Source organism: Leptodactylus fuscus, chromosome 1 (assembly GCF_031893055.1).
Source record: "Leptodactylus fuscus isolate aLepFus1 chromosome 1, aLepFus1.hap2, whole genome shotgun sequence".
NCBI lineage: Eukaryota > Metazoa > Chordata > Amphibia > Anura > Leptodactylidae > Leptodactylus > Leptodactylus fuscus.
The window spans coordinates 96,080,147-96,092,195 of NC_134265.1; the positions used below are offsets into that span (position 1 = coordinate 96,080,147).

Consider the following 12,049-nt stretch of genomic DNA (forward strand, 5'->3'; position numbering starts at 1 on the left):
ATTAAAAGAAAAAAGCCACAACGCTGGTGGCCACCACGCCCGCTGCGGCTGCTAAGAGTGATAGCGGTAAGACTGAGAATACTAGGATTTTGCAAGGCCTAAAGAGTGCAAGAGAGAAAGCGAATGTAAAAGAAGCAAGTGTGCAGTGTAAAAAGTGAATGTAAAAATGGCATAGAGGAGAGTGACCCCTGCTGGTGGAAGTGAGGAAAAGCAAAATCCTACAGCACCTGGTATTCCCAGGCGGTCTCCCATCCAAGTACTAACCAGGCCCGACGCTGCTTAGCTTCCGAGATCAGACAAGATCGGGCGTGTTCAGGGTGGTGTGGCCGTAGGCAGAGACAGACTTCTCACTTACTCCTCTTCTACTTTGCAGCCTGGCTGCTGGCAGCCCTTTGCACTACTTCACGCTAGACCTTTTTCTTCACTTTTTGCCTTCTCTTAAGGGAATTTCATACTCCAACAGGAGCAGTGCAAGAGCTGGGGGCGGCCCTTATACCCACAGGTGTTGTTCAGCAACCAGTCACAGGCCGCAGCCGCCCTCTTTCAAAAGGGCTGGGCGCAAGGTCTGCGCAGGGCTAAGAAACCATCCCGGGGGTGAAAGAAAGAGCAAGCTGGACCAGAGCCCATTGTCCAGGAGTCGGCTAAGGAAGAAGTTGAGATGGTTGCCCGTGCCTGGAAGCGAAGCTGCTTTTCAGTCAGCTTCTCTTTTCTTAGGGCACGTTGTCTGAAAAGATGTTCAGCCTGTGTTGCCCTGTAAATTGGTCTGCAGGTTACTAGCTATGGCTTCCAGCCCGGCGGGAGGCCCAGATACTATGGAAATGAAGCCTGCTATTATTAAAAGTAAAAAGCCACAACGCTGGTGGCCACCACGCCCGCTGCCGCTGCTAAGAGTGATAGCGGTAAGACTGAGAATACTAGGATTTTGCAAGGCCTAAAGAGTGCAAGAGAGAAAGCGAATGTAAAAGAAGCAAGTGTGCAGTGTAAAAAGTGAATGTAAAAATGGCATAGAGGAGAGTGACCCCTGCTGGTGGAAGTGAGGAAAAGCAAAAGCCTACAGCACCTGGTATTCCCAGGCGGTCTCCCATCCAGGTACTAACCAGGCCCGCGCCTACTTAGCTTCCGAGATCAGACGAGATCGGGCGTGTTCAGGGTGGTGTGGCCGTAGGCAGAGACAGGCTTCTCACTTACTCCTCTTCTACTTTGCAGCCTGGCTGCTGGCAGCTCTTTGCACTACTTCACGCTAGACCTTTTTCTTCACTTTTTGCCTTCTCTTAAGGGAACTTCATACTCCAACAGGAGCAGTGCAAGAGCTGGGGGGCGGCCCTTATACCCACAGGTGTTGTTCAGCAACCAGTCACAGGCCGCAGCCGCCCTCTTTCAAAAGGGCTGGGCGCAAGGTCTGCGCAGGGCTAAGAAACCATCCCGGGGGTGAAAGAAAGAGCAAGCTGGACCAGAGCCCATTGTCCAGTAGTCGGCTAAGGAAGAAGTTGAGATGGTTGCCCGTGCCTGGAAGCGAAGCTGCTTTTCAGTCAGCTTCTCTTTTCTTAGGGCGCGTTGTCTGCAAAGATGTTCAGCCTGTGTTGCCCTGTAAATTGGTCTGCAGGTTACTAGCTATGGCTTCCAGCCCGGCGGGAGGCCCAGATACTATGGAAATGAAGCCTGCTATTATTAAAAGTAAAAAGCCACAACGCTGGTGGCCACCACGCCCGCTGCGGCTGCTAAGAGTGATAGCGGTAAGACTGAGAATACTAGGATTTTGCAAGGCCTAAAGAGTGCAAGAGAGAAAGCGAATGTAAAAGAAGCAAGTGTGCAGTGTAAAAAGTGAATGTAAAAATGGCATAGAGGAGAGTGACCCCTGCTGGTGGAAGTGAGGAAAAGCAAAAGCCTACAGCACCTGGTATTCCCAGGCGGTCTCCCATCCAAGTACTAACCAGGCCCGACCCTGCTTAGCTTCCGAGATCAGACGAGAAAGGGCGTGTTCAGGGTGGTGTGGCTGTAGGCAGAGACAGGCTTCTCACTTACTCCTCTTCTACTTTGCAGCCTGGCTGCTGGCAGCCCTTTGCACTACTTCACGCTAGACCTTTTTCTTCACTTTTTGCCTTCTCTTAAGGGAACTTCATACTCCAACAGGAGCAGTGCGAGAGCTGGGGGCGGCCCTTATACCCACAGGTGTTGTTCAGCAACCAGTCACAGGCCGCAGCCGCCCTCTTTCAAAAGGGCTGGGCGCAAGGTCTGCGCAGGGCTAAGAAACCATCCCGGGGGTGAAAGAAAGAGCAAGCTGGACCAGAGCCCATTGTCCAGTAGTCGGCTAAGGAAGAAGTTGAGATGGTTGCCCGTGCCTGGAAGCGAAGCTGCTTTTCAGTCAGCTTCTCTTTTCTTAGGGCGCGTTGTCTGCAAAGATGTTCAGCCTGTGTTGCCCTGTAAATTGGTCTGCAGGTTACGAGCTATGGCTTCCAGCCCGGCGGGAGGCCCAGATACTATGGAAATGAAGCCTGCTATTATTAAAAGAAAAAAGCCACAACGCTGGTGGCCACCACGCCCGCTGCGGCTGCTAAGAGTGATAGCGGTAAGACTGAGAATACTAGGATTTTGCAAGGCCTAAAGAGTGCAAGAGAGAAAGCGAATGTAAAAGAAGCAAGTGTGCAGTGTAAAAAGTGAATGTAAAAATGGCATAGAGGAGAGTGACCCCTGCTGGTGGAAGTGAGGAAAAGCAAAATCCTACAGCACCTGGTATTCCCAGGCGGTCTCCCATCCAAGTACTAACCAGGCCCGACGCTGCTTAGCTTCCGAGATCAGACAAGATCGGGCGTGTTCAGGGTGGTGTGGCCGTAGGCAGAGACAGACTTCTCACTTACTCCTCTTCTACTTTGCAGCCTGGCTGCTGGCAGCCCTTTGCACTACTTCACGCTAGACCTTTTTCTTCACTTTTTGCCTTCTCTTAAGGGAATTTCATACTCCAACAGGAGCAGTGCAAGAGCTGGGGGCGGCCCTTATACCCACAGGTGTTGTTCAGCAACCAGTCACAGGCCGCAGCCGCCCTCTTTCAAAAGGGCTGGGCGCAAGGTCTGCGCAGGGCTAAGAAACCATCCCGGGGGTGAAAGAAAGAGCAAGCTGGACCAGAGCCCATTGTCCAGGAGTCGGCTAAGGAAGAAGTTGAGATGGTTGCCCGTGCCTGGAAGCGAAGCTGCTTTTCAGTCAGCTTCTCTTTTCTTAGGGCACGTTGTCTGAAAAGATGTTCAGCCTGTGTTGCCCTGTAAATTGGTCTGCAGGTTACTAGCTATGGCTTCCAGCCCGGCGGGAGGCCCAGATACTATGGAAATGAAGCCTGCTATTATTAAAAGTAAAAAGCCACAACGCTGGTGGCCACCACGCCCGCTGCCGCTGCTAAGAGTGATAGCGGTAAGACTGAGAATACTAGGATTTTGCAAGGCCTAAAGAGTGCAAGAGAGAAAGCGAATGTAAAAGAAGCAAGTGTGCAGTGTAAAAAGTGAATGTAAAAATGGCATAGAGGAGAGTGACCCCTGCTGGTGGAAGTGAGGAAAAGCAAAAGCCTACAGCACCTGGTATTCCCAGGCGGTCTCCCATCCAAGTACTAACCAGGCCCGACCCTGCTTAGCTTCCGAGATCAGACGAGATCGGGCGTGTTCAGGGTGGTGTGGCCGTAGGCAGAGACAGGCTTCTCACTTACTCCTCAAATACTTTGCAGCCTGGCTGCTGGCAGCTCTTTGCACTACTTCACGCTAGACCTTCTTCTTCACTTTTTGCCTTCTCTTAAGGGAACTTCATACTCCAACAGGAGCAGTGCAAGAGCTGGGGGGCGGCCCTTATACCCACAGGTGTTGTTCAGCAACCAGTCACAGGCCGCAGCCGCCCTCTTTCAAAAGGGCTGGGCGCAAGGTCTGCGCAGGGCTAAGAAACCATCCCGGGGGTGAAAGAAAGAGCAAGCTGGACCAGAGCCCATTGTCCAGTAGTCGGCTAAGGAAGAAGTTGAGATGGTTGCCCGTGCCTGGAAGCGAAGCTGCTTTTCAGTCAGCTTCTCTTTTCTTAGGGCGCGTTGTCTGCAAAGATGTTCAGCCTGTGTTGCCCTGTAAATTGGTCTGCAGGTTACTAGCTATGGCTTCCAGCCCGGCGGGAGGCCCAGATACTATGGAAATGAAGCCTGCTATTATTAAAAGTAAAAAGCCACAACGCTGGTGGCCACCACGCCCGCTGCGGCTGCTAAGAGTGATAGCGGTAAGACTGAGAATACTAGGATTTTGCAAGGCCTAAAGAGTGCAAGAGAGAAAGCGAATGTAAAAGAAGCAAGTGTGCAGTGTAAAAAGTGAATGTAAAAATGGCATAGAGGAGAGTGACCCCTGCTGGTGGAAGTGAGGAAAAGCAAAAGCCTACAGCACCTGGTATTCCCAGGCGGTCTCCCATCCAAGTACTAACCAGGCCCGACCCTGCTTAGCTTCCGAGATCAGACGAGATCGGGTGTGTTCAGGGTGGTGTGGCCGTAGGCAGAGACAGGCTTCTCACTTACTCCTCTTCTACTTTGCAGCCTGGCTGCTGGCAGCCCTTTGCACTACTTCACGCTAGACCTTTTTCTTCACTTTTTGCCTTCTCTTAAGGGAACTTCATACTCCAACAGGAGCAGTGCAAGAGCTGGGGGCGGCCCTTATACCCACAGGTGTTGTTCAGCAACCAGTCACAGGCCGCAGCCGCCCTCTTTCAAAAGGGCTGGGCGCAAGGTCTGCGCAGGGCTAAGAAACCATCCCGGGGGTGAAAGAAAGAGCAAGCTGGACCAGAGCCCATTGTCCAGGAGTCGGCTAAGGAAGAAGTTGAGATGGTTGCCCGTGCCTGGAAGCGAAGCTGCTTTTCAGTCAGCTTCTCTTTTCTTAGGGCACGTTGTCTGCAAAGATGTTCAGCCTGTGTTGCCCTGTAAATTGGTCTGCAGGTTACTAGCTATGGCTTCCAGCCCGGCGGGAGGCCCAGATACTATGGAAATGAAGCCTGCTATTATTAAAAGTAAAAAGCCACAACGCTGGTGGCCACCACACCCGCTGCGGCTGCTAAGAGTGATAGCGGTAAGACTGAGAATACTAGGATTTTGCAAGGCCTAAAAAGTGCAAGAGAGAAAGCGAATGTAAAAGAAGCAAGTGTGCAGTGTAAAAAGTGAATGTAAAAATGGCATAGAGGAGAGTGACCCCTGCTGGTGGAAGTGAGGAAAAGCAAAAGCCTACAGCACCTGGTATTCCCAGGCGGTCTCCCATCCAAGTACTAACCAGGCCCGACCCTGCTTAGCTTCCGAGATCAGACGAGATCGGGCGTGTTCAGGGTGGTGTGGCCGTAGGCGGAGACAAACTTCTCACTTACTCCTCTTCTACTTTGCAGCCTGGCTGCTGGCAGCTCTTTGCACTACTTCACGCTAGACCTTTTTCTTCACTTTTTGCCTTCTCTTAAGGGAACTTCATACTCCAACAGGAGCAGTGCAAGAGCTGGGGGCGGCCCTTATACCCACAGGTGTTGTTCAGCAACCAGTCACAGGCCGCAGCCGCCCTCTTTCAAAAGGGCTGGGCGCAAGGTCTGCGCAGGGCTAAGAAACCATCCCGGGGGTGAAAGAAAGAGCAAGCTGGACCAGAGCCCATTGTCCAGGAGTCGGCTAAGGAAGAAGTTGAGATGGTTGCCCGTGCCTGGAAGCGAAGCTGCTTTTCAGTCAGCTTCTCTTTTCTTAGGGCACGTTGTCTGCAAAGATGTTCAGCCTGTGTTGCCCTGTAAATTGGTCTGCAGGTTACTAGCTATGGCTTCCAGCCCGGCGGGAGGCCCAGATACTATGGAAATGAAGCCTGCTATTATTAAAAGTAAAAAGCCACAACGCTGGTGGCCACCACGCCCGCTGCGGCTGCTAAGAGTGATAGCGGTAAGACTGAGAATACTAGGATTTTGCAAGGCCTAAAGAGTGCAAGAGAGAAAGCGAATGTAAAAGAAGCAAGTGTGCAGTGTAAAAAGTGAATGTAAAAATGGCATAGAGGAGAGTGACCCCTGCTGGTGGAAGTGAGGAAAAGCAAAAGCCTACAGCACCTGGTATTCCCAGGCGGTCTCCCATCCAAGTACTAACCAGGCCCGACCCTGCTTAGCTTCCGAGATCAGACGAGATCAGGCGTGTTCAGGGTGGTGTGGCCGTAGGCAGAGACAGGCTTCTCACTTACTCCTCTTCTACTTTGCAGCCTGGCTGCTGGCAGCTCTTTGCACTACTTCACGCTAGACCTTCTTCTTCACTTTTTGCCTTCTCTTAAGGGAACTTCATACTCCAACAGGAGCAGTGCAAGAGCTGGGGGGCGGCCCTTATACCCACAGGTGTTGTTCAGCAACCAGTCACAGGCCGCAGCCGCCCTCTTTCAAAAGGGCTGGGCGCAAGGTCTGCGCAGGGCTAAGAAACCATCCCGGGGGTGAAAGAAAGAGCAAGCTGGACCAGAGCCCATTGTCCAGTAGTCGGCTAAGGAAGAAGTTGAGATGGTTGCCCGTGCCTGGAAGCGAAGCTGCTTTTCAGTCAGCTTCTCTTTTCTTAGGGCGCGTTGTCTGCAAAGATGTTCAGCCTGTGTTGCCCTGTAAATTGGTCTGCAGGTTACTAGCTATGGCTTCCAGCCCGGCGGGAGGCCCAGATACTATGGAAATGAAGCCTGCTATTATTAAAAGTAAAAAGCCACAACGCTGGTGGCCACCACGCCCGCTGCGGCTGCTAAGAGTGATAGCGGTAAGACTGAGAATACTAGGATTTTGCAAGGCCTAAAGAGTGCAAGAGAGAAAGCGAATGTAAAAGAAGCAAGTGTGCAGTGTAAAAATTGAATGTAAAAATGGCATAGAGGAGAGTGACCCCTGCTGGTGGAAGTGAGGAAAAGCAAAAGCCTACAGCACCTGGTATTCCCAGGCGGTCTCCCATCCAAGTACTAACCAGGCCCGACCCTGCTTAGCTTCCGAGATCAGACGAGATCGGGCGTGTTCAGGGTGGTGTGGCCGTAGGCAGAGACAGGCTTCTCACTTACTCCTCTTCTACTTTGCAGCCTGGCTGCTGGCAGCCCTTTGCACTACTTCACGCTAGACCTTTTTCTTCACTTTTTGCCTTCTCTTAAGGGAACTTCATACTCCAACAGGAGCAGTGCAAGAGCTGGGGGCGGCCCTTATACCCACAGGTGTTGTTCAGCAACCAGTCACAGGCCGCAGCCGCCCTCTTTCAAAAGGGCTGGGCGCAAGGTCTGCGCAGGGCTAAGAAACCATCCCGGGGGTGAAAGAAAGAGCAAGCTGGACCAGAGCCCATTGTCCAGGAGTCGGCTAAGGAAGAAGTTGAGATGGTTGCCCGTGCCTGGAAGCGAAGCTGCTTTTCAGTCAGCTTCTCTTTTCTTAGGGCACGTTGTCTGCAAAGATGTTCAGCCTGTGTTGCCCTGTAAATTGGTCTGCAGGTTACTAGCTATGGCTTCCAGCCCGGCGGGAGGCCCAGATACTATGGAAATGAAGCCTGCTATTATTAAAAGTAAAAAGCCACAACGCTGGTGGCCACCACGCCCGCTGCGGCTGCTAAGAGTGATAGCGGTAAGACTGAGAATACTAGGATTTTGCAAGGCCTAAAGAGTGCAAGAGAGAAAGCGAATGTAAAAGAAGCAAGTGTGCAGTGTAAAAAGTGAATGTAAAAATGGCATAGAGGAGAGTGACCCCTGCTGGTGGAAGTGAGGAAAAGCAAAAGCCTACAGCACCTGGTATTCCCAGGCGGTCTCCCATCCAAGTACTAACCAGGCCCGACCCTGCTTAGCTTCCGAGATCAGACGAGATCGGGCGTGTTCAGGGTGGTGTGGCCGTAGGCGGAGACAAACTTCTCACTTACTCCTCTTCTACTTTGCAGCCTGGCTGCTGGCAGCTCTTTGCACTACTTCACGCTAGACCTTTTTCTTCACTTTTTGCCTTCTCTTAAGGGAACTTCATACTCCAACAGGAGCAGTGCAAGAGCTGGGGGCGGCCCTTATACCCACAGGTGTTGTTCAGCAACCAGTCACAGGCCGCAGCCGCCCTCTTTCAAAAGGGCTGGGCGCAAGGTCTGCGCAGGGCTAAGAAACCATCCCGGGGGTGAAAGAAAGAGCAAGCTGGACCAGAGCCCATTGTCCAGGAGTCGGCTAAGGAAGAAGTTGAGATGGTTGCCCGTGCCTGGAAGCGAAGCTGCTTTTCAGTCAGCTTCTCTTTTCTTAGGGCACGTTGTCTGCAAAGATGTTCAGCCTGTGTTGCCCTGTAAATTGGTCTGCAGGTTACTAGCTATGGCTTCCAGCCCGGCGGGAGGCCCAGATACTATGGAAATGAAGCCTGCTATTATTAAAAGTAAAAAGCCACAACGCTGGTGGCCACCACGCCCGCTGCGGCTGCTAAGAGTGATAGCGGTAAGACTGAGAATACTAGGATTTTGCAAGGCCTAAAGAGTGCAAGAGAGAAAGCGAATGTAAAAGAAGCAAGTGTGCAGTGTAAAAAGTGAATGTAAAAATGGCATAGAGGAGAGTGACCCCTGCTGGTGGAAGTGAGGAAAAGCAAAAGCCTACAGCACCTGGTATTCCCAGGCGGTCTCCCATCCAAGTACTAACCAGGCCCGACCCTGCTTAGCTTCCGAGATCAGACGAGATCGGGCGTGTTCAGGGTGGTGTGGCCGTAGGCAGAGACAGGCTTCTCACTTACTCCTCTTCTACTTTGCAGCCTGGCTGCTGGCAGCTCTTTGCACTACTTCACGCTAGACCTTTTTCTTCACTTTTTGCCTTCTCTTAAGGGAACTTCATACTCCAACAGGAGCAGTACAAGAGCTGGGGGGAGGCCCTTATACCCACAGGTGTTGTTCAGCAACCAGTCACAGGCCGCAGCCGCCCTCTTTCAAAAGGGCTGGGCGCAAGGTCTGCGCAGGGCTAAGAAACCATCCCGGGGGTGAAAGAAAGAGCAAGCTGGACCAGAGCCCATTGTCCAGGAGTCGGCTAAGGAAGAAGTTGAGATGGTTGCCCGTGCCTGGAAGCGAAGCTGCTTTTCAGTCAGCTTCTCTTTTCTTAGGGCGCGTTGTCTGCAAAGATGTTCAGCCTGTGTTGGCCTGTAAATTGGTCTGCAGGTTACTAGCTATGGCTTCCAGCCCGGCGGGAGGCCCAGATACTATGGAAATGAAGCCTGCTATTATTAAAAGTAAAAAGCCACAACGCTGGTGGCCACCACGCCCGCTGCGGCTGCTAAGAGTGATAGCGGTAAGACTGAGAATACTAGGATTTTGCAAGGCCTAAAGAGTGCAAGAGAGAAAGCGAATGTAAAAGAAGCAAGTGTGCAGTGTAAAAAGTGAATGTAAAAATGGCATAGAGGAGAGTGACCCTGCTGGTGGAAGTGAGGAAAAGCAAAAGCCTACAGCACCTGGTATTCCCAGGCGGTCTCCCATCCAAGTACTAACCAGGCACGACCCTGCTTAGCTTCCGAGATCAGACGAGATCGGGCGTATTGAGAGTGGTGTGGCCGTAGGCAGAGACAGGCTTCTCACTTACTCCTCTTCTACTTTGCAGCCTGGCTGCTGGCAGCTCTTTGCACTACTTCACGCTAGACCTTTTTCTTCACTTTTTGCCTTCTCTTAAGGGAACTTCATACTCCAACAGGAGCAGTGCAAGAGCTGGGGGCGGCCCTTATACCCACAGGTGTTGTTCAGCAACCAGTCACAGGCCACAGCCGCCCTCTTTCAAAAGGGCTGGGCGCAAGGTCTGCGCAGGGCTAAGAAACCATCCCGGGGGTGAAAGAAAGAGCAAGCTGGACCAGAGCCCATTGTCCAGGAGTCGGCTAAGGAAGAAGTTGAGATGGTTGCCCGTGCCTGGAAGCGAAGCTGCTTTTCAGTCAGCTTCTCTTTTCTTAGGGCCCGTTGTCTGCAAAGATGTTCAGCCTGTGTTGCCCTGTAAATTGGTCTGCAGGTTACTAGCTATGGCTTCCAGCCCGGCGGGAGGCCCAGATACTATGGAAATGAAGCCTGCTATTATTAAAAGTAAAAAGCCACAACGCTGGTGGCCACCACGCCCGCTGCGGCTGCTAAGAGTGATAGCGGTAAGACTGAGAATACTAGGATTTTGCAAGGCCTAAAGAGTGCAAGAGAGAAAGCGAATGTAAAAGAAGCAAGTGTGCAGTGTAAAAAGTGAATGTAAAAATGGCATAGAGGAGAGTGACCCCTGCTGGTGGAAGTGAGGAAAAGCAAAAGCCTACAGCACCTGGTATTCCCAGGCGGTCTCCCATCCAAGTACTAACCAGGCCCGACCCTGCTTAGCTTCCGAGATCGGGCGTGTTCAGGGTGGTGTGGCCCTAGGCAGAGACAGGCTTCTCACTTACTCCTCTTCTACTTTGCAGCCTGGCTGCTGGCAGCTCTTTGCACTACTTCACGCTAGACCTTTTTCTTCACTTTTTGCCTTCTCTTAAGGGAACTTCATACTCCAACAGGAGCAGTGCAAGAGCTGGGGGCGGCCCTTATACCCACAGGTGTTGTTCAGCAACCAGTCACAGGCCGCAGCCGCCCTCTTTCAAAAGGGCTGGGCGCAAGGTCTGCGCAGGGCTAAGAAACCATCCCGGGGGTGAAAGAAAGAGCAAGCTGGACCAGAGCCCATTGTCCAGGAGTCGGCTAAGGAAGAAGTTGAGATGGTTGCCCGTGCCTGGAAGCGAAGCTGCTTTTCAGTCAGCTTCTCTTTTCTTAGGGCCCGTTGTCTGCAAAGATGTTCAGCCTGTGTTGCCCTGTAAATTGGTCTGCAGGTTACTAGCTATGGCTTCCAGCCCGGCGGGAGGCCCAGATACTATGGAAATGAAGCCTGCTATTATTAAAAGTAAAAAGCCACAACGCTGGTGGCCACCACGCCCGCTGCGGCTGCTAAGAGTGATAGCGGTAAGACTGAGAATACTAGGATTTTGCAAGGCCTAAAGAGTGCAAGAGAGAAAGCGAATGTAAAAGAAGCAAGTGTGCAGTGTAAAAAGTGAATGTAAAAATGGCATAGAGGAGAGTGACCCCTGCTGGTGGAAGTGAGGAAAAGCAAAAGCCTACAGCACCTGGTATTCCCAGGCGGTCTCCCATCCAAGTACTAACCAGGCCCGACCCTGCTTAGCTTCCGAGATCGGGCGTGTTCAGGGTGGTGTGGCCCTAGGCAGAGACAGGCTTCTCACTTACTCCTCTTCTACTTTGCAGCCTGGCTGCTGGCAGCTCTTTGCACTACTTCACGCTAGACCTTTTTCTTCACTTTTTGCCTTCTCTTAAGGGAACTTCATACTCCAACAGGAGCAGTGCAAGAGCTGGGGGCGGCCCTTATACCCACAGGTGTTGTTCAGCAACCAGTCACAGGCCGCAGCCGCCCTCTTTCAAAAGGGCTGGGCGCAAGGTCTGCGCAGGGCTAAGAAACCATCCCGGGGGTGAAAGAAAGAGCAAGCTGGACCAGAGCCCATTGTCCAGGAGTCGGCTAAGGAAGAAGTTGAGATGGTTGCCCGTGCCTGGAAGCGAAGCTGCTTTTCAGTCAGCTTCTCTTTTCTTAGGGCACGTTGTCTGCAAAGATGTTCAGCCTGTGTTGCCCTGTAAATTGGTCTGCAGGTTACTAGCTATGGCTTCCAGCCCGGCGGGAGGCCCAGATACTATGGAAATGAAGCCTGCTATTATTAAAAGTAAAAAGCCACAACGCTGGTGGCCACCACGCCCGCTGCGGCTGCTAAGAGTGATAGCGGTAAGACTGAGAATACTAGGATTTTGCAAGGCCTAAAGAGTGCAAGAGAGAAAGCGAATGTAAAAGAAGCAAGTGTGCAGTGTAAAAAGTGAATGTAAAAATGGCATAGAGGAGAGTGACCCCTGCTGGTGGAAGTGAGGAAAAGCAAAAGCCTACAGCACCTGGTATTCCCAGGCGGTCTCCCATCCAGGTACTAACCAGGCCCGCGCCTACTTAGCTTCCGAGATCAGACGAGATCGGGCGTGTTCAGGGTGGTGTGGCCGTAGGCAGAGACAGGCTTCTCACTTACTCCTCTTCTACTTTGCAGCCTGGCTGCTGGCAGCTCTTTGCACTACTTC

At 52.1% G+C, this 12,049-nt stretch overlaps 13 non-coding genes and 2 pseudogenes across 13 annotated transcripts; all 15 read right to left on the bottom strand.

Moving 5' to 3' along the window:
- Positions 1–215: 215 nt before the first annotated feature.
- On the bottom strand, positions 216–334 carry LOC142190282 (5S ribosomal RNA). The gene has a single exon (XR_012714204.1). It is a non-coding gene; the product is annotated as a 5S ribosomal RNA (ribosomal RNA).
- Positions 335–1,048: 714 nt separating this feature from the next.
- On the bottom strand, positions 1,049–1,167 carry LOC142190219 (5S ribosomal RNA). Its single transcript, XR_012714145.1, has one exon. It is a non-coding gene; the product is annotated as a 5S ribosomal RNA (ribosomal RNA).
- Positions 1,168–1,882: 715 nt separating this feature from the next.
- LOC142190275 (5S ribosomal RNA) lies at positions 1,883–2,001 on the bottom strand. The gene has a single exon (XR_012714197.1). It is a non-coding gene; the product is annotated as a 5S ribosomal RNA (ribosomal RNA).
- A 714-nt stretch (positions 2,002–2,715) lies between these two features.
- LOC142190283 (5S ribosomal RNA) lies at positions 2,716–2,834 on the bottom strand. The gene has a single exon (XR_012714205.1). It is a non-coding gene; the product is annotated as a 5S ribosomal RNA (ribosomal RNA).
- A 714-nt stretch (positions 2,835–3,548) lies between these two features.
- On the bottom strand, positions 3,549–3,667 carry LOC142189693 (5S ribosomal RNA). The gene has a single exon (XR_012713652.1). It is a non-coding gene; the product is annotated as a 5S ribosomal RNA (ribosomal RNA).
- A 715-nt stretch (positions 3,668–4,382) lies between these two features.
- On the bottom strand, positions 4,383–4,501 carry LOC142191084 (5S ribosomal RNA). Its single transcript, XR_012714698.1, has one exon. It is a non-coding gene; the product is annotated as a 5S ribosomal RNA (ribosomal RNA).
- A 714-nt stretch (positions 4,502–5,215) lies between these two features.
- On the bottom strand, positions 5,216–5,334 carry LOC142189695 (5S ribosomal RNA). The gene has a single exon (XR_012713654.1). It is a non-coding gene; the product is annotated as a 5S ribosomal RNA (ribosomal RNA).
- Positions 5,335–6,048: 714 nt separating this feature from the next.
- On the bottom strand, positions 6,049–6,167 carry LOC142189795 (5S ribosomal RNA). The gene has a single exon (XR_012713749.1). It is a non-coding gene; the product is annotated as a 5S ribosomal RNA (ribosomal RNA).
- A 715-nt stretch (positions 6,168–6,882) lies between these two features.
- Positions 6,883–7,001, bottom strand: LOC142189696 (5S ribosomal RNA). Its single transcript, XR_012713655.1, has one exon. It is a non-coding gene; the product is annotated as a 5S ribosomal RNA (ribosomal RNA).
- Positions 7,002–7,715: 714 nt separating this feature from the next.
- Positions 7,716–7,834, bottom strand: LOC142189697 (5S ribosomal RNA). Its single transcript, XR_012713656.1, has one exon. It is a non-coding gene; the product is annotated as a 5S ribosomal RNA (ribosomal RNA).
- Positions 7,835–8,548: 714 nt separating this feature from the next.
- LOC142189698 (5S ribosomal RNA) lies at positions 8,549–8,667 on the bottom strand. Its single transcript, XR_012713657.1, has one exon. It is a non-coding gene; the product is annotated as a 5S ribosomal RNA (ribosomal RNA).
- A 714-nt stretch (positions 8,668–9,381) lies between these two features.
- Positions 9,382–9,500, bottom strand: LOC142190225 (5S ribosomal RNA). Its single transcript, XR_012714151.1, has one exon. It is a non-coding gene; the product is annotated as a 5S ribosomal RNA (ribosomal RNA).
- Positions 9,501–10,214: 714 nt separating this feature from the next.
- LOC142190413 (5S ribosomal RNA) lies at positions 10,215–10,323 on the bottom strand (annotated as a pseudogene).
- A 714-nt stretch (positions 10,324–11,037) lies between these two features.
- LOC142190414 (5S ribosomal RNA) lies at positions 11,038–11,146 on the bottom strand (annotated as a pseudogene).
- Positions 11,147–11,860: 714 nt separating this feature from the next.
- LOC142190220 (5S ribosomal RNA) lies at positions 11,861–11,979 on the bottom strand. Its single transcript, XR_012714146.1, has one exon. It is a non-coding gene; the product is annotated as a 5S ribosomal RNA (ribosomal RNA).
- Positions 11,980–12,049: the final 70 nt, after the last annotated feature.